At 41.6% G+C, this 25808-nt stretch overlaps 1 pseudogene; it reads left to right on the top strand.

Moving 5' to 3' along the window:
* Nucleotides 1-24282: 24282 nt before the first annotated feature.
* The window catches only part of LOC144716054 (9-cis-epoxycarotenoid dioxygenase NCED1, chloroplastic pseudogene), a 1563-nt pseudogene continuing 37 nt past the window's right edge, over nucleotides 24283-25808 (top strand).

Consider the following 25808-nt stretch of genomic DNA (forward strand, 5'->3'; position numbering starts at 1 on the left):
AATGCATAAAATAGCAAAAATCTCTGTTTCTAGTGATCGTCACCCCCTACGGTGGGCGGCGCTGGTGGTGCCTATCCTGTTTGGATGGTTGAATGGCCTAGTTGGTCAGCCCAATGGGGCTTGGCTCAATTGCGTCCTGCAGAGGGTGATCTTTTTCCTGATGGCTGCACCTGCTGTCTACACGCAGATCAGCGGTAAGAAGAGTGTTCCTATTGCACACGCATTGTAGGGCAGCACACAACAGCGGGGACAAGAGGAAAAATCCGATAACATTTTGCCCAAATATAGAATTCCTGTGTCAATTTTTGAAATTTCAAATGGGATATGATGGAGGATATTCAGAGAAACAGGGATGCCTTTTAGAGAAAATAAATAATCTGCAAGTGGATAGAGAAAATGTCAAAATGAGGAAATAGAAAATGAAGGAGTGTAAAAGGTGTTTTAAAGGGAATTCGAAGGTGCAAAGGATGGTGATTCTTAATGAAATTTTTAGGGAATAAACCAGGGATATAAATAAAGGTCTAGAGAGAGGAGTTGATTTTAAAGAGAGAAAGTAGGCAAAATAAATGTTTAGAGTTAAAAAATGAAGGTTTTAAAGGGGAATGGATAGATATTCCGAAAATCTCAATGAAAGCTTAATGATCCCTCAATGTTTCCTCTCAATTCTGGATCCTTAGATTTGTTAGGACAATAATCAAGATTGAATCTTAACTTCAACAAACTTACATTAGGCAGGTTGAACAACCTAGATTCTAAAAGACATTGTCCTACTAGCCGGCGGCTTACTAGATCACATACAGAGTGAGGGAAACTGAGGGAGAAAAAGAGTATTTATACAGAGGAAGAATTACTAAAAATACCCCTTTGGCATTTTCTGTTATATTTTCTTGCCATTTTGCTTCTTTTTTCCATAGGTTGAGAGATTCCCCTTGTAGTCTCCAGCTTCTTCCTTTGTAATGCTTTTTGAGGGCCAAATAAGAAGGCCAGGTCATGGCCCATCTTCCTTAGATTTCTCCTTTGAAGGCCCACAACACCCTTTGCTCCTTTCAAGCTCCATTTGAGAATCTGTAAACTCTCAGAATCTCTCCAACTTCTCATGAATTGTATCTTCTGATTCCTAAAAATTTCTGCAATGTGATACTATAAAATACTCATGAGTACTTAAAATGCTTGACTTCAAAGAAGTCAAAGAGTTTAGCCAAAAATACTGATAATGTGAAAAATTTAAATATATATCTTATGCATAAAGATTTAGTTAATTCAAATAATAACATTCTAACTTTTAAATTAATATTACCAAAATCATATAAAGTGTATGATAATAACCGTACATTTATCATATTATCAAGCTCACATTGAACAGGGGGGAAAACGTTTTGTAAGTACTTTGAATACTGGTGGTTATAGGCCTTCAAGGGACTAGAGCAGTAGGAGTCTACCTGCTGAATTAGAGGAGGAAAGCTCTACAAAGTGGAAGGAGCGCTTCCCTAATTTTTTTTAGCATATATCCATTCATGAGTTCCTTCCAAAACTTCCTTGTGGCAATCTGCACTAGACTATCTTTTGATTGAGTCTTTTGACCCACATTGTGATATATTTTGTGGTTTTTTTATTGAATATAGTGGATAATTCTCTTGATATGATATGGGTGTATTGATGTAACATGACTACCAGAATTGTTAGGCTCATGTTACACCACAGGGGAAACAATAGGAATGCGTGGAATGAGTACAAGAGAATGAGAAAGCGTTGAAAATTTTATGTGAAATACGTGGAAATTGCTGAATGGATCGATGATCAACTAAATGAGTAGGAGTGGGCTGAACCACAATGACCCACTTTGACCAACTGAACGTCCAACAAGGTGAGGTACAACGACGTGGCTAGTGGTCCTAGTTGACATTACAATGAAAAATCTTACCCTTCGGGAGTTGGTGGCTAACAATGAGACCAGCTAACGACATAAGGAGTGGGGGAAAGAATGTTGGAACCTGAAGGGACAAAATCTAGATGTTCGAGGTGAAGGGCTGACACGAAAAAAATGAGACCAGCTATCGCGGCTCAGAAATTCACGAGGAAGATCAATGATGGAGCATGCCATCTGGCCCCATCAAAGGTGTCATCCAAACTGCAGCCATCTTTGTCAACAACCCATCGGTTTGCGTCCCATCCGACTGCCACATCACAGTGACGGAGAAGACATCCGGGTTTAACACCCTGGGTGAAAAGCATGACCGCACCATCTTGTACTCATCATATTTGCTGTTTTATCATGTTCCCATTTTCATTTACATGGAGTTTAGGTCATTGTGTCGTGTCATGTTAGACATGGGCCATGAGGCCACGTCTTTATATCCTTTTTTCATTTTCTTTGTTTTTTTTGTAAAAAAGGCGTATCCATGTATAAGGGCCCCTTAATGGATCCCTTTCTGGACCTACCTAAGGGGTCCATCTTGACCCCCCATATAAGGGAGGGATGGGTCCCCTAGGACGCCCAGATCTGGATTTTGTTTATAAGCAGTTACCATCGCCCTAGATCTCACCAATAGAAGAAGAAGGAGAGGAAGAGGAAGAAGAAGGAGAAGAGGAGAGGAAGAAGGGGCAGGATCAAGGGAAATGCCAACAGTGTCACCGTCCCCCTTGTGCCTGTGATCTAGACATACCTTGGAACGGCCCTAACCATCGGACGGCTCCCCTCTAGGTCAATGCCGGATGGACGCCGGTGCAACGCCTCAAGAATTGGGTTTGGCGCAAATATTCAAATACCAGGACAGACCCAGAACGTCTGCAAACCACTAATTGCAGCATCGACAACCACGTGTATTTTTTACAGGCTGTGAGTCTCTCTCACCCAACGGGTCGGACCCTAGTCAGCCGGTTGAGAACCCGACGATGGCATCGCGCTCGTGGAACGGCAAGTCATCTCGAACAACCGTCCATGATAAAAATGATGTGCACGCACCCCAGCTGGCTCTAAAGGTGTGTTGGTCAGATTCTGCGTACAGCTGTCAGGTCAATGTGCCTAGTCGTCTCCATTTCGAGCGACCGCGTGTGCGCAAAAATGATCATTGATTAGGCGATCAACGGCCCTTCTCACCCAAACTGAGTGACTCAATCAGCCATTGGTCATTCATTTGCGGTGCAGCCATAGTAAACCTGGCGATGCTTCGTGGTAATTCCCAGAACTCCTCGTGAAGCTTCCCATGATTTGGACGCCCCCTAGCTAAGAGTCCATGCCTCGCAACCCCGCGCTGGCTTCAATGAATGACTTGATTGTCCACTGGCTCACACGCTCCCCCGGTTTGGTCAAATGCTGATGGCGCACACCATCGAAGATCGTCGACGATGTTGTCCGCGTTGCTGACACCATCATCAAAGATTGGGTGAAGAGATGCTTGAATTATCACCTTTATTTTCTTTTCTCTCTCTCGTGTTTTGTGTTTTCCATCGTGCCGCTGTTTTCTCATCGCATTCATGTCTCGTCTCGTATGTCCCCCTTGTTCCTTTATGTTTTCTCCTTTTTTTGTCTGACTTTCTAATGGGGGAGCCCATTTTTATGAAGGCTCCCGTGCTCGACCATCCCTAATCGACCATCTCCCCTTTTGACCCAATTGAGGAGCCCATTGACCTCTTCCCCTTTTGACTAGGGGAAGTATCGAAGTGTTTTTTTTGTTCTGGTCTCCTCTTCCTCCATTGAGAGAGAATAGAGAAGGGAGCGAGAGAAGGAAGAGTCATGAAGGAAGAAGGATATCGAATTCAGGATCTAAGAATGAGGAACGGTGGGGCTCTGCCCTCAATCTCTCGTTCCCCTCCCTAGAGTCAGTGATTTGCCATAGTCCTCAAAGATCGTTGGCAATTCACATTCCATCGTATCCATTACGGCGGTGAAAGATCTCCCACGCGAGTTGGTTGCTTATCCTCTGTTTTAGCTTGTTAGAATTGTGTTTCTCATTGTTTTGACTTTTCTTGTCATGGGTACAGTCATTATGGACGACCCTGCACTTCTTGTGGCCTATATAAGGGGCCGTGTACCCCTGAACGAGCATTATTGAAATCTATTATCTTTGTTGAAACTATTGTTTCTCCCCTCTGAGTGTTCTCATTGTTAGAGAGTGCTTTTGTGCTTGTGGATTCAAGTACAACCCCTTGTGGATGCAAGGGTTAGAGAGACCAGTTCTGTGGATTCAGTACTTAGCTCCTTCAAGTAGAGTAAGGCTTGTGGACTCAAGTCTTGTTCCTACATCATTCGTGTACTAAGGCTACGTCAAGTGGTATCAGAGCGAGTCTATCATTTCAGCATTAACACAAAGGATGTCAAGAGGCAAGACAACACAGATTGAGGAAGATGCTTCAGTTGAGGTATGATTTGTAAGAGCTTTATGATTTGAGAGATGTTGTTCAAGAGCAGTTTGATAATGTGCATGACACATTGATTCAAATATTGTCGCGTATTACTACTTTTGAGAAATCCCCTCAGAGTCAAAATCCTAGAAAAGGATCTGATGCAAGATCTTGTGGAGAGGATGCACGGCATCATTAAGTTCCAAAAGATGTGGAGTTTTCCTCCTCCACAATCGCCAGAAGCCGTCATGATGAAGAATATTAAATGAAGATGGAGATACCTCATTTTAATGGCAACTTGGAAAGTTATTTGATTGGCTTGTTGAAGAAGAAAGATTATTTGACTACACAAAGGTCCTAAAAGAGAAACAAGCAAAGGTGGTCTCCTACAAGTTGAAGGGGTGTGCATCCGCTTATTGGGAGCAGGTGCAAACAACGCGAACGCGATCTGGAAAGGAGCTTATTTGTAAGTGGGGAGAAGATGAAGAAGCTGCTAAAAGGTATATTTCTTCCACCTGATTATGGATAATTTTTATATAAATAGTATCAAATTTGTCAACAGCAAAATAGATCGATTCGTGCTTATATTGAAGATTTCTAGCGATTGCAAACAAGGCTTGATTTGAATGAACTTAAAGAGTACTGTATTGCAAGATACAAGAACATCTAGTGGTAGGGTATCGAAGATAAGCTTTATCTTCAGCCGTTTCACAAGCTTACTGATGTGGTGTTAGCAGTAGAGTGAATTGAGCACCTGATGCAAAGAAGGCCAAAATCTCGCACTGCACAAGGTGGGCCTTCTCCCTTGCAAGATGATGTCAGGCATGGTGAGAAATCCAAGGGCACCATGGGCGGTCTAACTCTTTCAACCCAAGGCTGACTGGCTCAGTCCCCCCCAGGAGGAGCTCGACAACCAAGAGCCCATATGTGCCAAATATTGTAGTGAATTGTTATCGGTGCAATGAAGAAGGGCACAAATATAATGTTTGCACTACTCGAAAGGTGATAAATTTTTCAAATGCAAATGATGATGATGAGGAGCTGGATGATAAAAATGAAGAGTTTGAAGAAAACATCGTGGAAGGCCACTACGGCGAACCTCTCTCTCTCTTGTAGTGAGAAATGTCAGACGCCGTTCAATGACGTCGTCAGACGGGTAACTCCCAAACGAGATCTGTAACTACGTGATGCGAGTGACCTAGGTGATGAGTACATGCAAGGCTGACGAGTGGGATCCACCAAATCTCCAAGCTCCGAAGTAGATGATCGATGACGGTGACAGTGACTGTCTAACCCTCGTTGGAGCAACGATGGTGACCACGGTGCCAAACATAACAAGTCCGAAAGGGATCGCACATAGGACGGGCTCAGCCCGTACCAAGAAAGACACTCAAATTTGTAGTTTTCTCGTTAAAATCTCTCTCACCTAATCTAATCCGAGCGTAGTGGAGTGCAGTCAAAAATATACTAGAAGACGTAATATAACTGACAAGCAAAGGGGAATGGTTTACCTTATTGGTGATGGCGTTCGTCGTTAGAGTCGTTGTCGACCAGCTGGGTGGAATAAGATGGTGGCGGAGTTGGGTTGGGAGGGGGAACTGGAATAGCTCAAGTAGTGTCTGAGGTGCAGCGTTGGAGTCAACGAAAAAGATTCAGTGCAATGGTGGACGGTGTAGAGCCACAGGAGATGCGTGACACGGAAGTCAGCTTGTAGGGTAACACAACGGCGACCCTTAGTGGTGGTAATGACGGCAATAGGTGTGGGGTTGAGCATAGCACAAGGCGGCTCGCAGCAATTTGAGAAAATGACTTCTCGGATAAAAAATTTAATGACGGCGTAGTCCCGCAAGCTGGACGATGAGCCTTGGAAGGGTGCACTCTGGGAGGTTAAATGCATACTTCATGTTCAATAGATGAAGCTGGTGCAGGAGGAAGCCCAGGGACCAGAGGTGAGTGCGATGGCGTCCTTAACGGTGAAGTCAAACAATGGGACCATCGCGTGAAACACCTCGGTGGCACGATGTCAGGTCCCCAAAGCGTGTGAGGTCGGGTGTCGTTAGTTTCTCAACACACCCGACAGATCAAAGCCTTGAACGCCCCAAGGGCTGCACGAGGAAGCACCTACATAAGTCAAACAAGGCGTCGTTGGACCCAGGAAAGCCGTCGAATGCAACTATCGATGGAAGCGGTTGCACGATCGGAGGTATAACGTTGGAAGATCTTGCACTAGTAAGTGTGGTGACGGGAGATGAGCAAATGAGCGGGACGGTGAGAGGCGTCAGGATATCCACCTTCGTTTCCTTCCCCTTCCCCTTCCCTTCTCTCCTTCCATTCATCTCCTCTCTTCCTCTTCCTCCTCTCTTTCTCCTTCTTCTTGGATGAGATTTGTACGGCGATTGTAACTGCCAAAGATGCAAAAAATCCAGATCTGCCCAGAACGTGGGGCCATCATGGTCTTATATAGTGGCATGATGGGCTCCTTACAAAGGTTCCAACAAGGGGCCCAATAAGGACCCCATTTTACAACATAATTAAAGAAACTAAGAAAGAAAATGATACGAAATTAAAATGATACAGACGTGTCATGACGAGTAGGGGTACTCATCGTGATAAACACAAAACAGAGAATAAAACAACAGAAAAAACAGCTAATGGGAGAAGTGAACACGTGCTCTACCTGGGGTACTTAAGCCTAGGTGTCTTCAAGGACACTTTGACGTGTTGGTTGGACTGGGCATAGACTGGTGGTAATGCTGGGGTCAACAACGACGTGTCCGCTGATGGTTCATTGGCATCGTCTTGATGCTCTCCATCACTCATGTTTATCCCAAGAAAGGAAGAGCACCCTCAATGACGGAATATCTTTTGCACTCGGTGCACTATTAGAGATAAGGTATACGATGTCATTATTGATTGAGGGAGTTTATTGATTGAGTGAAAATATTTTATCTCTAAACATGGTGAAGAACCATATGAGCAACCTTAGGAGATTGGGTGGATTTATGATGATATTGGAGCCAAATTCAGTGAGGCTTGTTTGGTGAAATTCTCCATTGTTGAGAGATATGTAGATGAACTGCAATGTGATGTTGTGGATATGAATGCATGTCACATCATCCTTGGGAGGCCGTGGCAATCTGACCGTGATGCAACCCACAGAGGTAGAATTTTTTTTAACCTTAAATATGGTCGGAAATTTGTGATAAATCCCATGACCTGCAAGCCTGCTCCTAGCAAGAAGAAACAGGATATGATCTTAATTGACAAAAAGGAGATTTTTTCTTGCATTGATGAAAATCCTGATGTTTTATTTGTTGTACACAAGATGGATCCTACCCAATGTGGTTCCTAAGAAATCCTTGAACAGGTGCAGAAGCTCTTACTTGAATTTCTAGATGTTGAGAACACACCCTCTGCTCTTCCACCAATGAGGGATATACAATACCACATCGACCTCGTTCCAAGAGCAAGTTTGCCAAATTTGCCCCACTACAGAAAGAGCCCCAAGGAGAATCAGATTCTATAGGATCAAGTTGATGAACTATTGAAGAATGGACTCATTAGAGAGAGTATGAGCCCATGTGCTGTTCCTGCTTTGTTGGTTCCAAAGAAGGATGGGAACTGGAGAATGTGCGTCGACAATCGATAAATCAACAAGATCATGGTAAAGTATCATTTTCCATTCTGTGACTTGATGATATGTTGGATATGTTATGTGGCTCCAAAGTGTTTTTTAAGATTGACTTGAAGATTGGATACCATCAGATTCGGATTCGCCAAGGGGATGAGTGGAAGACTCTGCATTTAAGACAAAGGCAGGTCTATATGAGTGGCTTGTTATGCCATTCGGCCTTTCCAATGCTCCCAACACATTTATGAGCATGATAATTCAGGTACTACAACCCTTTATTGGAAAATTTGTGGTTGTTTACTTTGATGACATTATGATGTATAACACAATTGAAGGTGAACACATGGTGCATTTACGAGAGGTTTTAATTGTGTTGCAAAGGAATGAACTATACATAAATTCTAAGAAGTGTTGCTTTATGACTAGTAGGGTTGTCTTTCTTGGATATGTGGTTAATGCAGATGGAATACAAGTTGACCAAGGGAAGATCAAGGCGACTCAGGATTGGTCGACTCCCACAAATGTCCATCAGGTGCAAAGTTTCTATGGACTTGCCTTGTTTTATCGACGGTTCATTCAAAATTTTAGCGCTATCATGGCTCCAATCACTAAATGTATGAAGAAAATAAAAATTCTCATGGGGTGAGGAATCAGAGTAGAATTTCGAAGAATCAAAGGCAAATCATGTTTTGCTCCTGTCTTAGCTTTGCATGATTTTGATGAAATGTTTCAAGTTGATTGTGATGCTTTAGTTGTGGGAGTTGGGCATTACTATCCCAAGAAGGTCATCCGGTGGCTTCTACAACAAGAAGCTTTCATATGCCAGAAAGAAGTGGACAACTTATGAGCTTGAATTCTGTGTTGTGGTACGAGCATTCCAAACATGGGAGCACTGCTTGATCCAACGTGAGTTTGTATTATTCACTAATCATCAAGCTTTGATGTCATTGAATAGCCAGATCTCAGTCAGTTGTATGCATGCACGTTGGGTTTCTTTCATCCAGAGTTTTATTTTTGTCATCAAGCATAAGTCTGGAGTGACAAACAAGGTGACTGACACTTTGAGTTGTAAGGCTGCCTGTTTGGTAAACCTACACACCGAAGTGTTTGGTTTTGAGCACCTAAAGGAGTTGTATGCAAATGATGAATATTTTCCATAACGTGGAAGGCCTGCATTGAGGGAAATGTGAAAAGAGGATTTCATTTTCAGGAGGATTACTTGTTTCGAGGAGACCAGCTGTGCATCCCCCCCACATCATTGAGGGAGAAGTTGTTGAGGGAGCTGCACTCTGGTGATCTTGGCAGTCACTTTGGACGCGACCAAACCCTCTAGTTGCTTGAGCCGCGATACTATTGGCCACAGATGAAGAAGGATGTGGAAAACTTTGTCCGGCATTGCAGCATTTGCCAAAGCAATAAGGGACAAGCTCAAAACACAGGCTTGTACGCTCCTCTGCCAATTCTTGAACATCCGTGGACAGAAATATCCTTGGACTTTGTGTTGGGATTACCCTGCACACAACGAGGCGCAAACTCTGTTTTTTTGTGGTTGAAAGGTTCTCCAATATGGCTGATGTCATACCATGAAAAAAGACAAATGATGCGGTTCAAGTGGCAAATTTGTTCTTCAAAGAGATTGTACACCTTCATGGAGTACCGAAAACGATCACCTTAGATTGAGATTCCAAGTTTCTCTCTCAAGTATGGGTGACACTTTGGCGGCAGTTTAGTGATAATCTCAACTTTAGGGTTACAATTTATCATTGGCGATTGAGATTATTCAATAAAAATATATTTAATCGTACTTAAAAATACTTAGTTAGTGATGAGTATGGATCGTCTCCATAGGGAACGATGATTAAAGAATTACTTTCTTATACTAGTGATGTTGGCTGAGAGGATCGACAAAAGCAAGATTTGAGGATGTGAGCTAGTGATATCGATAAAAGATACGTAATTATAAGCTAATTTAACTTAAATAAAAGAGTAAGTGATTGTGATGGATATGACGATGAACGACGGTATGAACGAGTATAGTGGTTGGATATGGAGTGGTACAATAGCAAGGATGGAGAGACGAGGAACAAGAGTGAAATCAAAGTGCAATTTCGATGATAAATCCTAATTATGTTAACTATAGTGACAGGAAAGAGACAACGTAAGGTAAAGACACTTACCTTAGATCCTTACGTTACGCCAGGATCACGGTGATTTACGAGTGCCGCTAAGCTCCCCCTCTTCTCCAATGCTTCTTCCCACGTAAATATGATAATATAGGGCACTAGAAATGCATGTTATCATTTAGCACCATTTTGAAGTTTAGCTCAACATGTCACCCTGAAACAAATGGCCAAACAGAAGTTGTAAACTGAACAATCGGAAACCTTATCCAGTGTCTTTCTTGAGACAAGCCAAAGCAATGGGATCTCACACTGGCACAAGCTGAGATTGCTTAAAACTCCATGGTGAATCGCTCAACCAAGCAATCCCAATTTTAAGTTGTGTATATTTATCCTGTAAAGATTCCTCTAGACCTCTTGCAGCTACCTTCACAGAAGGGAAAAAGCTTAGCAGCAACCAACATGGCAAACCACATCAAGTCCGTCCATAGCAATGTGCACAACACACTTGGTGAAAGTTATGAAAAATACCAGGAGGTGGCAAACAAGAAATGATGCAAGAAGGTTTTTGCTGAAGGCGATATGGTTATGGTGTTTTTGAACAAATAGAGGTTCCCTATTGGCACCTACAACAATATGAAGCTGAAGAAGTATGGACCTTACAAGATTCTCATGAAAATTAATGACAATGCATATGTCATCGACCTTCCAGAACATATGGGAATCTCCAAAACATTCAATGTAAATGACATATATGAGTACTTTCCTGCAAAAAAACATAGCTCAAGGGCGAGTTCTTTTGAAGAAGTGGCGTCTGATGTAGCCCAAGGCCCATTTGCAACGTGTGGCCCAAGAAGGATATTCTTCTAGAGCTGACAGGATGTGCAGAAATATACCTAGAGCCCCTCAAAATCCTTTAACAAGATCTTCTAATACGATTTTCTCTAACAAGTTCTTCTGATAGGATTTTCTATCACAAGATCTTCTAACAGGATTTTCTCTGACAAGATCTTATAGAATCCTCTACCACATTCTTCTTCTGCCAAGATCTCTGCTCTAACTTATCAGATCTGCATATCTTCTGTTTTGGCCCATCAGCATCTTATTGAGCAGCAAATATATCTACTCAGGCCTGTCAGGCTGCTTATCCTCAGTTTTAGCTTGTCAGAATTATGTTTCTCAATGTTTTGACATGTGTTGTCATGGGTACAGCCATTATGGACGACCCTGCACTTCTTGTGGCCTATATAAGGCCCCATGTACCCCTGAACGAGCATTATTGAGACCTATTGGCTTTGTTGAAACTACTGTTTCTCCCCTTTGAGTTTTCTCTTTGTTAGAGAGTGCTTTTGTGCTTGTGGATTCAAGTACAACCCCTTGTGAATGCAAGGGTTGGAGAGACCAATTCTGTGGATTCAGTATTTAGCTCCTTCAAGTAGGGCAAGGCTTGTGGACTCAAGTCGTGTTCCAACATCGTTCGTGTATCAAGGCTGTGTTAGCATGCCTCCCTTTATATAGGGTAAGTGATGGGTTTAGTGCCTTGGTTGGCAATGAAAAAATACGTTCTAATGATGCAGAAGCTTGTGGATCAATTTACAACAGATTTTTAAAACAGAACATAGAAAGTACCTTTCGGGGAACTTATTCCACCCTTGGATTTGCCGCTTTGAGATCGTTTTGAAGCCATTCATGCGTCTGACCTCTAGAAGTATCCACGCGATAACTCGGTTCTCGGATCTCCACCTCTTCTTGTTCAACTCCTCTTAAAACTCTAGAAGATCTCCTCACCATGAAGACACTCTTCCTTGGATGAGTGGAGAAGAGAGTGGAGAAAGGGAGAGGCTCTTAAATCACGCTTGCATGGGTGCTTAAAATGAGACCCCTTTCCCTCTTTATATTTCACTTAAGGTTTTTCTCAAAAACCCTCTAGAGTAAAATATATCCACCAATGCTCTTATGATCTTGTATGTGTGACCCTCTAGGCTCATGGATCATTCTAGTTAATAATTTTAGTGGCCCAATGATATTTTTTTACCAACCTTATTAATTAAATGTTTTAACTGAATCGATAGGTTAAGTTTCCAGCCCGTGAGGTGCCAAGTTACACCTTGTGCTCTACAAGATACCCAGTAGTTTTGAACTCTGTCATGGAACCTTTTAGTGTCATTGGTTACCGTATATGTATAATCCATCATTTGCGTGAGACTCTCAAACGACTTAGGGTATGTTTTATCGTCAAACCCTAGTACGTCATTTGATTACTACTGATGTGATACGTGGATCATTGGAGATCACATTGTCTTATCCTCATTACCCTGGAGAGGGATTTTTATGCATCGTCTTCCTAGAGTCAATCTCCTCTTATATCGACGGTGGATGATCTCATCTTGACCAATCAATTGTTTCTGTAAGCTTCTTACTACATCCAATCTATAATTTATTTGAATCCCATCATTAGAGGCTCGTAAGTCATAGTCAAAACATAGTCGTCTACTAACGAGATGTCTGTGGTGTCTAAGGTCAGTGGATCACTTATAAAACTATAACTTGAATCAACCTGATTGACGTTTAGGTATAATACCATTCAGGGATTCGTACGGATCAATTTAATGAACTCTTTATTCTAACAGCACCCACTCTGTCCCTAAAGTCGCCACACTAGTAGCTACAAGATTAATTATACTTATCGTATAAGTAGGATCAGATAATGTATTCTATCCAGATAATTCGATGTCTGTCTCGACAATCCATTAGATAGGAATACATGTTTAAGGACTAGTGATCCATTGAATAGGATCCGATAATGTATTCTATCCAAATAATTTGATGTCTGTCTCAACAATCCATTGAATAGGAATGCATGTTTAAGGACTAGTGATCAATGTATTATAATCTCCTCATAATTCACTACATCATTGTTTGTACTCGTGGACTTCATTATAAATATGACATGAAATAATAATTATTGGCTTGACGGCCACATAATATCCATCAATAAGGAGGACGCCGAACTCGGCCGAGATGGGGGAAACCTTCTTGTGAGGAGGGATTTCCCCTAAGAGTCCACAGTACATGCAAAAGTAAAAATGATAATGCATGAGGGCCAAAACACTGGTGCCCATCCAACAATGCAGAAAACAAATACATAAAAGAACAACTATTACAAGCCATTGATAGGCTGTGTACTCAAAGTTTGGGTCTTGGGCATTGACTTGAGCTTCGCGATGTGGTTGTTCCTGAACCATTGTCTAGCTAGAGGCATGGTTTCCCATCATGTATTTATATTCAACATGATAAGTGGGTTCCTAATCATTTAGTTCACTGTGTTTCATCAATTGTATTTTTGTAAAATAGTTAAAGAAATGTGCTAGTCTCTCTTGGAGGCATGCCCCATTTTTATTAAGTTTCTATGTATAACCACACACTCAATGCTTCTGTCTTTTCTTGCGGGTTAATCTCCCAGTTCTAACAAACAGATTGTGAATCTTCAGGGGAATGTATGAGAGACCATCACACAAATCATAAGAATAGTAGACATAATTCCGTTTACAAGGATTTCTCTAACCCAACCTCTACTCGAGATATAAAAAGTTTGAATTATTTCCTAGGCATGTAAAATCAGAAGTGATGTTAATTTGGAATTTAAATAATAATCATCATGAGTAGAATGGATCCTTAATAGTCTTTGGAAATGTCTACATTCATAGGTATATGGGCCATGGCATAATGATGACTACTCAAAGGTTTCTCCAGCACTTGAGTAGTTGTGGGAGGGAAAACAGAAATTAAGAAGAACAGAAGGAAACATATAGGACAAATAATTTTTAAGAGAAAGACACATTTTTATCCATATCAAATGATTAAAAACAAATTTGATTAAAGTTACCATTGATGCCAGGGATCTTGATCATCAAACAATATCTCTACCTTTGGGTTAATATGTGCGATGAGCATGTTAGTTATTGGACATGCCACTACATCAGCAAAGAAACCAGTAAAAAAATGTTTATGGATCATTCCTATCATATGATAAGGTCATGCTGCACTGGAAAAAGCTTTATACATGATTTTAATAGGTCACTTTGACAATAATGTTATACTCAGAACAACTTTATTTTGATAGGAATGTAGTTTAGTTCCTGTAAGGCGTATACTGCTTGAATGTTCGTTTCAAAATCTAAGTTTATATGGCCTCAAATGGAAAAAAGGTAGAAAACCGAATAGTATTCTTAAATAGAAAATTAGTTTTTAGAAAATTGATCTCTCTAAATCATGTGTTGACCTAGTCCCATGGGCTTAGAGTTCTCTAAAAGAATCCCATTTTGGGCAGGGTAAAATCATGTGTTCTCAAAACAAGCTCATTTTGTGCTGGGCAAGACTAATAAATATAAGACTTAAAATTCGACAAGGCTCCTACAATATCAACCTATCCAACTTAATTGAATAATGATTAATTTCATTAACAATCATTGATATTTACACACCGGATGAAAATATCTCTCCATAGATTATATACGTATTTATATGTTTCACAATAAAAGGGTGAATTATTTAAATTATATTTCAATTTCTAAGCTCGATATTGAAAAAGTCCATATCCAACCCTGATATTCTCTATTGCTATCAAATTCCTGAGACAAAACAGATGCAGATATGAGGATGCATAACTGTATCCAGATAAAAATAAAGACAGATATCAGATTTACCCATTTCTAACGTATGGTACACCATACTTATATTATTATCATTCGATATTGGGATCAGGACAGACGAACTCAATTGGGTACTCTTCCCATCTTGGCCTATGGTTCATCGACTCGTTCCTGTTAGTTTTGGGACAACCTCACTTCTCTCTCTCTCTATTTCTATGTCTCTCTCTCTCTCTCTCTCTCTCTCTCTCTCTCTCTCTCTCGCTCTCGCTATCTCCCTCAGCTCTCGTCGGTGTTTGTCTCTCTTTTAATTTCTCTCTCTTTAAATTTCTTTTAACTTCTCTTTTAGTTTCTCGCTCTGTGTTTGTCTCTCTTTTAATTTCTCTCTTTCTCCCTCCATCACTCTCTGCTTCTCCCGCTCTTTTAATTTCTCACTCTCTCGCTCTCTATGCTTATCTCGCTCTTCTAAATTCTCTCCCTGTCTATCTCTCTTGCTCTCTATGTTTGTCTCTCTCTTTTAACTTCTCTCTATCTCTTACCTCTCCCGCTCTCTATGTTTGTTTGTCTCTCTCTCTTACTTTCTCTCTGTCTCCCTCTCTCGCTCTATGTGCTCTCTCTCTACCTCTTTCTCACTCCACCTCTTTGTCTCTTTCTGTCTCGCTGAGGGAGTGGCACATCCGGGACGTGACACCCCGTACGTGATGGGACAGATGACGAGCTGTGATGAATGGTGACGTGATGAAATGTTCATCACGTCACCGTCAAGCCACGCGTCTAAGGATTTGCAAAAAATCCATCACGAACCTATCATGTGTCCTCACGTCCTCGTTCTGTCAAGTCACCATCACAGTGACAGCGTCACCATCACTAGTGATGGAAATTACAAAATTATGTGGAATAATAATTATTATTATTATAACTTCTCCTCTTCTTCTCTGCCGTAAAAAGGTCGAAACCCCCTGGACCTTAGGTTGAATCCTGGGGCAGAGAAATTCTTTGAGAATAGAGATTCATTGACGATGGCTACGCCGGCCAAACAATTGGAACAATCCGCCCCAGATTCACCGGAGGAATTCCCACGCAACCCCGCTTTTGCTGACCCAAGAGAAGAGGCGTAACGGGGTTGTTCTTGTTCAAATCGCCGAATCCCAGTACGTTTCGAGGTTTTTCTCATTTCTTTGGATTCCTCAGTTGTTGCATTCTTCTGGGTTTCCTCAATAAATGAAATTGACCCTGATTTTTTATCAATCTTTAGTATGCTACTTTCCTGTGTGATTTTCTCTAGAGAGAAAGTCCCGGTGATTTACGATCCAGCGGCCAGAATCGCCTAAAATATACCAGATTCTGTTCATTTTCGATTTGATAAGATCTGTTCTTTGCCTGCTCTCTCCAGTTTGCATTAATCTCTAACCCGGTGCTTCACCGAGGGAAGCATCAAAATTCATAATCATGCAAGCAGCATTGCGGACAGGTTATAAGATCTGGTTAATTCAAATCGGCTTGATCTTCATCTTAGATCCCCATTTGAGTTCTGTTGATTTCTGAGGGAAAGGGAATAGATGTGAAATTCATTATCCTAGTACTTTATTTACCTTGTCGCATTTCAATTGGATATTCTTACTGATCTGGAAGGAAATTAAATGGGTGTTATCTTTCCTTAGATCCCTCCTTTTTCTGAAGACGAGGCAATGACGTTTCTGATTTCTGATAAGGTACTATCTTCAGTTCTCTTATTTGCTTTTGATATTTTTCTTCATTATTTTATGAATGGCTTGCTAAATTTTTAGAAAAATGCCTCACCTCTTGACATCCGCTCAGTAGGATTTGAGCCCGAATGAAGTTCTAGCAATTTTTTAGAGAAAGAAAAACCAACTTGATCTTGGAGGATTTTTGAGCTTGATAAGGTACTGGCAAAGTGGCCATTGGATTCAAATCCTGATAAGGTACATTTTTCAGCTCTCTTGTTTGGTTTTGATCTTTTTCTTGTTTATTTTATGAATGGCTTGTTCTTTTTTACTTTCTCTCATTCCCTCTTCACCCTCACACCATCTCTATTCTCTCCACTCTTACTTCCTCTCATTCCCTCTTCACTCTCGTACTCTCTTCTCTCTCACCCTCTCTCGTACCTCTCTTACACTCTCTCATTTTCTCTTAACGCTCACACCCTCTTCATTCTCACCACTCTTACTTTCTCTCAATGTCTCTTCACTCTCGCACTCTATTCACTCTCTCCTCTCTTACTGTCTCTCATTCTCTATTCACTCTCACACTCTCTCCTCCTCCTCTGTCTCTCATTCACTCTTCAGTCTCACTTTCTCTCCTACTCCTCTATCTCTCATTCTCTCTTCACTCTCTTCTCTCTCACTCTATTTCTCACCTCTGTATTCTCTATCACCCTCTCTTCTCTTTTACTCTTCCAATCTCTCTCTCTCGCACTCACTCTTCCACTCTTACCTTTCCTACTCTCTCTCTCATTTTCTCTTCACTCTCACACTCTCCTCTCTCACCCTCTCTCATACAGTCTTACCTCTCTTACTCTCTCTCAATCTCTCTTCACTCTCTTCTCTCTCACCCTCTCTCTCACTCTGTATTCTCTATCACCCTCTCTCCACTTTTACTCTTCCATTCTCTCTTGCACTCACTCTTCCACTCTTACCTCTCTCACTCTCTCTCTTACCTCTCTTACGCTCTCACACTCTCCTCTCTCTCACACTCTCTCTTACCTCTCTTACTCTCTCTCGATCCCTCTTCACTCTCACACCCTATTCTCTCTCCTCTCTTACTGTCTCTCAATCTCTCTTCACTCTCTTATCTCTCACCCTCTCTCCTCTTTTACTCTTCCATTCTCTCTCTCACACTCACTCTTCCTCTCTTACTGTCCCTCATTCTCTCTTCACCCTCCCATTCTCCTCACTCTCTACTCTCTTACTCTCACTCATTCTCTCTTCACTCTCTTACACTCTTCACTCTCTCATCTCTCCCCTCTTCTCTCTCTCATTCTCACTTCACTCCTACCCTCTCTTCACTCTCCCCGTTCTCTCTCCCACACTCACTCTTCCACTCATACCTCTCTCACAATCACTCTTCCTCTCTTACTGTCTCTCATTCTCTCTTCACCCTCCCATTCTACTCACGCTCTACTCTCTTACTCTCACTCATTCTCTCTTCACTCTCTTACTCTCTTAACTCTTTCATCTCTCTCCTCTTCGCTCTCTCATTCTCACTTCGCCCCCACACTCTCTTCACTCTCCCCGTTCTCTCTTCTCCTCTCTCGCATTCTCTCTTCACACTCACACTCTCTCCACTATCTCCCATTTTCGCTCCTCTCTCTCTCCTCTCTGTCCTTTTTTCTTCAATCTTCTCTTTGAGACTCTTTTTCTTATTTTTCTCTTTCTTTTTCTCAATCCTCTCTACCACTCTCTTTCGCCTCTTTTTTTCCAAACTCTTCCCCAATTGCTTTCTCTCATTCTTCTCCTTCTTCTTTTCTTTGTCACTTATTTTTATTTCTTCTATCTCTCTCTCCTTCTCATGGTTCTTTTTTCTCCTTGATCTTGTTTCTCATTCTTGTATCCCACTCTTATTTTCTCATTCTTATGTCCATCTAATCTTTTTCCTTATGCTAAGCAAAGCACCATGAATTGTGTAGATTTTATTGGCGACTGAAATGGCGTGTTTAAGATAATTCTTGTCTGTGAAGGTTTTGACATGTGCTCGTATAGTTGGTTTTTGTTTTTTGTGGAAAATTCACGCAAATGCCTTACAAGTTCTTAACAGTTTCATTAGGCGTTTGTGAAATGCAAAATTTTTCTCCACTTTAGGCCTAAATTGTAAGTCACAGATGACGAATCCACATCTTTCAATTGTATAATACTTAGAAAGGAGGATGAAAAGTTAATGACTGTAAAACACATGGAGATTGGATGTTGAAACATTTTTGAAAAGTTAATTTTTTTCAGATACGCTATTACAGATAATTTTATGAGTGAATAAATGAGTTCTTTCACCTGTTCCCCTAGGACATAGTCGACAATGGGCACTCCAAGTGGCGATGAGTGCATTGACTTGGCCGTAGAGTCCTCGAATGAGGATATACAAGAAACAACCCTACTAGTGGCAGGGCCATCACGTCCCAAACGTAAAGGGAAGGCTGAAATACTGTGGTACTGAGGTAGGGTCAAGCGTGTGGGCGTGCCTATTATGCTGTGACCAAAAGGTTGACCCATTGCGACATAGGTTGAAGGGCGAAAAGACGGGTCTACGAACATCTTCTGGAGGCATCTGGAGTGCAGCCATAGAAGAGTATACCACGAGATGAAGGGGACTAATCTCGATCAACGTACAATAACTGAGGCGTACGGACAGGGGGTACTGTCAAGAAGACGCTGGAAAAAACTAAGGAGATTATAGCACAGTTCGTTTGTCTCACAGACTCCCCGTGGGCTATAGTAGACAACGTGGGGTTCAAGATTATGTGGAAGTACACCATGGAGATGACAGTTGACCCGCTAGGTTCGAAGGCAATAAAGGATGCGACGCGTAAGCTATATGGGAACATGAAGGTAAAGCTCGTACAATTATTAGCAGATGTCCCTAGGGTCTCCCTAATAGTTGATGCATGGACTGCCGAGAATTCCTGTGGTCTTCTCGGCATCACAGTTTACTGAGTGAACAACCGGTGGGAACTATGCAAACGTGTACTTGCTATACGCGAGCTAGTCAGCAAACACAACGGTGAGAATATGAGCACAATAGTGATCCAAGCGTTGAAAGACTTTGGCATGAAGACGAAGGTCGACAGCTCCTAATCTGGCTTCAATTTAGGCTTGTACTACCGTATTGAAAGACTAACAATTTTATCATACAAGTTAGTTCTATTACTAACGATAATGCATCAAGCAATAGGCAGATGGTAGTGCTGCTCGGAAAGGAACTGAAGTCGATTAATGACCATTTCACTAAGGACCGACATGTCCTGTGTGATGACCATGTGTTGAACATCATCATCTAGGCTGCACTACAGTCATTACATGTATTAGTGACCACACATCCTCCTAAGCCTACTGACAACAGCGCATCAAACGCAGCGTATGAACCTGATTACGACGCTAATACAGACGACTTGGACGCCACGCGAGAGGTTACGACAATTCATGCAGAAATGGTCAGCCATGATAGTGGCCTCGTCCTTGGAGATACGATTGCCCGTGTTCGACAATTAGTGACGACTATCCGAGCATCAACACAACGATGACAACAGTACGTGAAGACGTGCAACGACATGGGAAAGAATCACAACCAACTTCCATTAGATTGCCCGACGCGGTGGAACAGTACGCATGACATGTTGAATGCTGCATTGGAGAAGAGAGAAGTCATCAATTTTATGGCGTTACAGATCATGTCGGTGACCAATGAGGACATCAGAATCTCATGTGAGGAGTGGGAAATGTTGACAGACTTCTGTGACATTTTAGGGCCCTTTTATCAGACGACAAAGTACGTTAGTGGCTCGAAGATAGTGAGAGTCGTGGAAGTGATCCGCATCTTGTTGGCGCTGATGCAACATATCGACATAATTCTGTTGAAGTTTGATATGTCTACAATTTTTGCATTGCGAAGAAGAATGACTTCCGCACAAATTGCGTCCATCTACAAAGCTTGTGATGTCATGAAGTCAAAGATTTTAAAAAACTGTGTAACGAGGACAACAACAATTTTGGACCCTTTCAACAACTGAGCGTCGCTTGACTCTAGCGGCATTCAGGAAGCACTTGCATTTGTATGTTGGCTTATGCCACAACACGGTGAGTAAGACGTCATCCGTAGCGAACCTGAGGATGAGGACTGGCTCGCAGAACTTATTGATGGCGTAGCACCATCTAGAGAGAAGGAACGACGAGTACAACTCCAGCCAAGGAATTGGACGCGTATCTACAATCAACGGAGAGGAAGGACAACGAAACAGCATTGGGATGGTGGGCGCGTATTAGTGCACGAACCTACCCACAATTTTCTACACTTGTGCAAGAATTCCTCTCAGTATGTGCAACCAGTACCCCAGAAGAATGTTTATTCTTGGCGGGACGTGCAGTTGTCACTTTCAAGCGAGAACGTCTTAGTGCTGAAAGCATCAAGCTCTTGGTTACATTGAAGAATTGGTTACATGCCAAGAACGCTCAATTGTGCGATGGAGATAGGGTGGAAGACTTTCCTGACGATGAGGAATAGTGTAAGTCTTTGATCTCCATTAACGTTTATCAACCAAATCGTCTACTATCCTGAGTGAGCAATTTTACAATGATTTTCAGGCACCATAACAGTTTGATTGAGAAATGTTTTGCTCAGAGTGAGACCGAAATTGGCATTCATGAGGTATGTTATTAACCTGCTAATGTGATTTATATGTTGATATCTTCTTTATTTCAAATCTAAATAAAACACTCATGGCATGACCATCATGACATATTACCATTTTTAGAATGCGTTTCTGAAAGGTTTCATTTATCTAAATTGATGTCCTCATCATCGTATAAAGTTTGCTATCGGGATGATCATGAGAATGCTAGTCTGTATGGATAATGTTTTTTTAGAAACAGTCCTATGGATGAGGAGGATAATATATTATTCTGTCGTGATCAAGGCCTAGCCAGCGTTGGCCAATTTATTTTATAATTTTTAATCATTTAGATCAATGGATGTGTTTACATTTTTGCGTTATAGTCTAATGATTTTATTCATGAGGTTTTCTCTCCATTTTCGTTTGTGACATATATTCCTAGAATTTTTTACTGAACTTCATTTCCATGGAGAAAGAGATGTAATTTTTCACCTTTGCGTGCATATATTATGTCAGGTTACGGTGAACAGCAGCATTTAGGTCCTCGAACTATCCCGCGAAAAAGAAAACGAAAGGAGCAATGAACCACAAGGCAGCTCCTATGGTGATATCAACCTCTTGAAAATTTCATACTCCACAAAGATTCTTACCAACAGTATTGACATATTTTTCTCAATTATCAGATCGATCTTCTTTATTTTCCTCATCATCTTGTTCGACTTCCGCAAAAGATGATTCATTTGCCCTTCTATGGGATGTTATTTTAAATGATGTAACTTATATCATATTACTTTACCATTTGGTACTCACTGTCTTATACTATTTTGGTATGCCAACTGTTCAGTCCATCTCAAAGCGTTGGCTGAATGGGAGACCCGTTCACTAGAGTTCCGTCTGTCCCCAACCTCACTTTGTATTTTCTTCCTTTATTTTTTTTTTATCAACAACCTATCTTCTCAATATTGTTGTCACATCCAATCAAATCCACTTGGTTCTATGTGACATCCAAAGACAACATGGTAGAAGTTATAACTAATAAGTTTAAGAATTCATTCATTTTTCAATTTTGTTGGTTGGTGAATTGTTCTTAGAATATGAATATCATTGGCAGTGAGCGTATTTTTTGTCTTCACTTACTAAAGATACAACGCTTGGTTTGTTGCAAAAGGCGTCCATCAGAAAGAAGAGTTTTATTTCCTTGAAAAACTTTAAACAGATTATTAAAATTACTGATGCTTACCTCCTCATTACCTTGACTATTTGACAAAATTGACATATCCATCTGTGAGATATCTCCAATAGTGTCATTAATGGAAATTAGATGAAACAATTACAAGGGACAGACTCCACCTTCATCCGTCCAATTTTTCTCAATCCTTCTGCCATCTCTACATGTCTTTTGTAGTTTTTTTAGAAAATCCCCAAGATAATGGTTCATTAAAATTACCTCTCACCTTCATACCCTTGGTTCTCTTGGCTCTAAAACTGACACATCCCTGTAAACTAGACACATTCGAGACCCTCGCTGTAATCTTGTATATGTTGAAATGAGGAGAGTGCTTTGTATTTTTAATCATGTTCAGCATATATTAAAAATTTGTGTTATGGGTTGTCTTTTCACAAAAGAGAAGATAAACCAGAATTTCTTGAGTTGAATTTCATCAATTATTTGTCTATGAGATATGTCAAAACCACTCAAAGTTGAATTTCATCAATTATTTCAGGGGACTCTAAGACAAACATTCAATCTTTGATTTCTTGTTCATTTGATCCATGTTAGATTCTAGTTCATTAGATCCTTGTCATGCTTGAGCCAGGAAAAGTCGAGACCGAGATAAAATATTTGTAGAAATAATATCAACAAGCTTTGCGAGTTGATTTTTGAATTATTATAAGAAGCAGAGCTTGAAGGAAATAAACCAATAACAAATTAAGGAATTTTTTTGAAAAGGGAGAAAATCCTTACCCAATTGGCAAATTCCCTGTTTTGAAGGACTCAAAAAATCAAAGATGAATGGATTATGCATATTTAGAAAATGCTGAGAAATGAACTGAGGAACTAATGAAAATTCAAAGTTGAGGATACTTCATGCGTAAAGAAAATGTAGTCAACATCAATACTAATTTTAGGGAATTTTTTAATACAATTATATTTAATAAAAATATTGGTATTAAAATTCCATCACGGATGTCATCCGTGACGAACTTTTCGTCACATCACGGGACATAAGTCAACATCACCGTCACAGCTCATCTGGTTCGTCACCGTCACCGTCATGTCATCCGTCACGGTGACGCGTGACTTGACAGATGACATTTGGCAATCCCTAGACTCTGCCATTGTGTGTTTGTCTTTCTTTCAATTTATCTCAGTCTTTCTTTCTTATATTCTAAATATCTCGCGCAATCCCTTCCCATCTCTCTCTTGAAATCTCACTAGAGCTTGTTAAATCCTTATCACGAGAGCTACCGCAAAGTGGGTTTGTGAAAGATGTCTTTGCCTCTGTCACTCTCTGTCTCTCTCTCTCTCTCACTCATTCTCTCTCTTTCTTGCTCTCTCTCTCTCTCTTCTGACCAACTCTACCTTTGTCTATCGCGCTCTCCGTCTCACTCTCGCTCTCCCTCTCTCTTCCTCTCTCCGTCTCTCTCTCTCATTCATTCTCTCTTTTTGTTAATCTCGCTGTCCTCCACAGATTTATCTCTTTCTATCTAGCTCTGTCGCTCTCTTTCTCTTCTTTTGTCTAATCCCTCCTTGGCTCCCCTTCGCTCATGCTCTCTTTCCTACGCGCTCTCTCTCCCTCCTCTTTAAGTCTACTCTTTCTACCTCGCTCTGTTTCGCTCTCTGGCTGTCCCTCGCTCGCGTTCTCTCCCTCCTCTTTAAGTCTCGATCATTTTTTTTCTCATTCGATCGCTCTTTCACCGCCTATCTCTCTCTTTCCCAATCTGTCTTTCTCACCCTCTCTCCCAATCGATCTCCCTGTCTCGCGATTTCCTAGTCTCTCTGTTTCTCGTTCAGGACCCTCTAGATTCTGAATTATGCCGTCAATAAATGACTGATCCCTCTCGCTAATCTCAAAGCTTTCAGCCATGGACAACTGCTCTAATCTATCACGGTTATTTCCTCCAACTGCTTACCATCACCATGGCAGGCTCCTACCTCACCAATCCTTCGCCCTACCCCGTCACAAGCAAACAATTCATGCTATGTCAAAATATAATGTTACGCGAGGAGACCCATTGACCCGCTCGTTCTGTGATGCACTTGAGGCAGCTCTCGACAAGCACCTCTTTCGAAAAACATCGAAAGAATCATTCAACGCTTCCTCGCTACAGTTTGAGAACTTTGCTCCCGTGGACGAGCTGCCACCGACTCAATGTGTCACGGTGAAGGGGACCCTCCCTTCTTGCCTTCGCGGCGGAGCATACATCCGCAATGGCCCAAACCCAAAACGACATCCAGACAACTCTCAACACATGTTCGATGGCGAAGGAATGCTCCACTCTATCTTCTTCCCTACAACGCATGGCTTGGAGCATCCCCTGCCAATTCTCTGCAGCCGCTACAGTAGAACCAGTCCATCCTTGCTCTCGAAGGTCTTTGGTTTGCGTGGCTTTGACGGCCTGGCCCCGGTAGCCATAGCTCTTTTGAGGATACTATCAGGTCAAATGGATCCATTTGAGGGCTGGGGTCCTGCTAGCGTTAGCGTCGCCTTCCTTTGGGATGAGATTTTTGTGCTTGGTGAGACTGACCCGCCTTTCCCAGTTTATCTCTCACCAGAGAATGGAGACTTATTGCCAGGGAGGAGGAGGGAGAAAAAGAGAGGAACATCTGCCCACTACAAGAAGGACACCATCAACGGTGAGTACTTTGCTTTGAAATATGGCATCATCCCCCCATTCCATCGATACTACTGCTTTGACGACAGAGGGAATTTGAAGTTGGACATCCCCATCTGGTCTGTCTTGCGATCCTCCATCTTCCATGACTTTTCAGTCACAGAGCGGTATGCCATCGTACCTGAGACACAATTAGCGATGGACCCCTTTGGGATGGCCTTCTTCAATGGTCCCTTCATGAGCTGGAAAAAGAACATGGTCCCTAGAGTGGGAGTGATGCCCCGATCTCCTATTTCAGGATCAGAGATGAAATGGTTTGATGTTCCAGGGTTCAACCCACTACACGTCTGCAATGCATGGGAGGAGGAGGAAGGTGGAGTTGTGGTTCTAATTGGTTCTTGGCTCACCAACATGGAACAGATATCAGAGAGGCCTGACATAGTTAAAGGTGTTATAGAGATGGTCCGCATCAATCTCAAGACATCTATCATCTCTAGAACATCTCTCTCCAGGATGCAGAGTCTCGGACTTGAGACAGTCAATCCCGCTTTTCATGGAAGAAAAACCCGCTACTGCTATGCGGCCATCAACAACTCAACTAAGAAAGTTGGGGGCGTTGCAAAGCTAGAGTTGGATCTGGCGATGAAAAATCTAGATTGTGTTGTGGCCAAAAATGAGTTCGAATCAGGTTGCTATGGGGGTGAAACCGTGTTTGTCCCTAGAGAGGAGGAAGGTCAGTTGGATGAAGATGATGGATATCTTCTGATGTTTGTCCATGACGAGAAAAAAGACAAATCTAAATTCATAGTGATGGATGCAAAGTCTCCAGCGTTGCAAATAGTGGCAGAGGTTGAGCTTCGAAGGCGAGTACCCTACGGCTTTCACTGTGTGTT

This window comes from Wolffia australiana, chromosome 20 (assembly GCF_029677425.1).
Source record: "Wolffia australiana isolate 7733 chromosome 20, ASM2967742v1".
NCBI lineage: Eukaryota > Viridiplantae > Streptophyta > Magnoliopsida > Alismatales > Araceae > Wolffia > Wolffia australiana.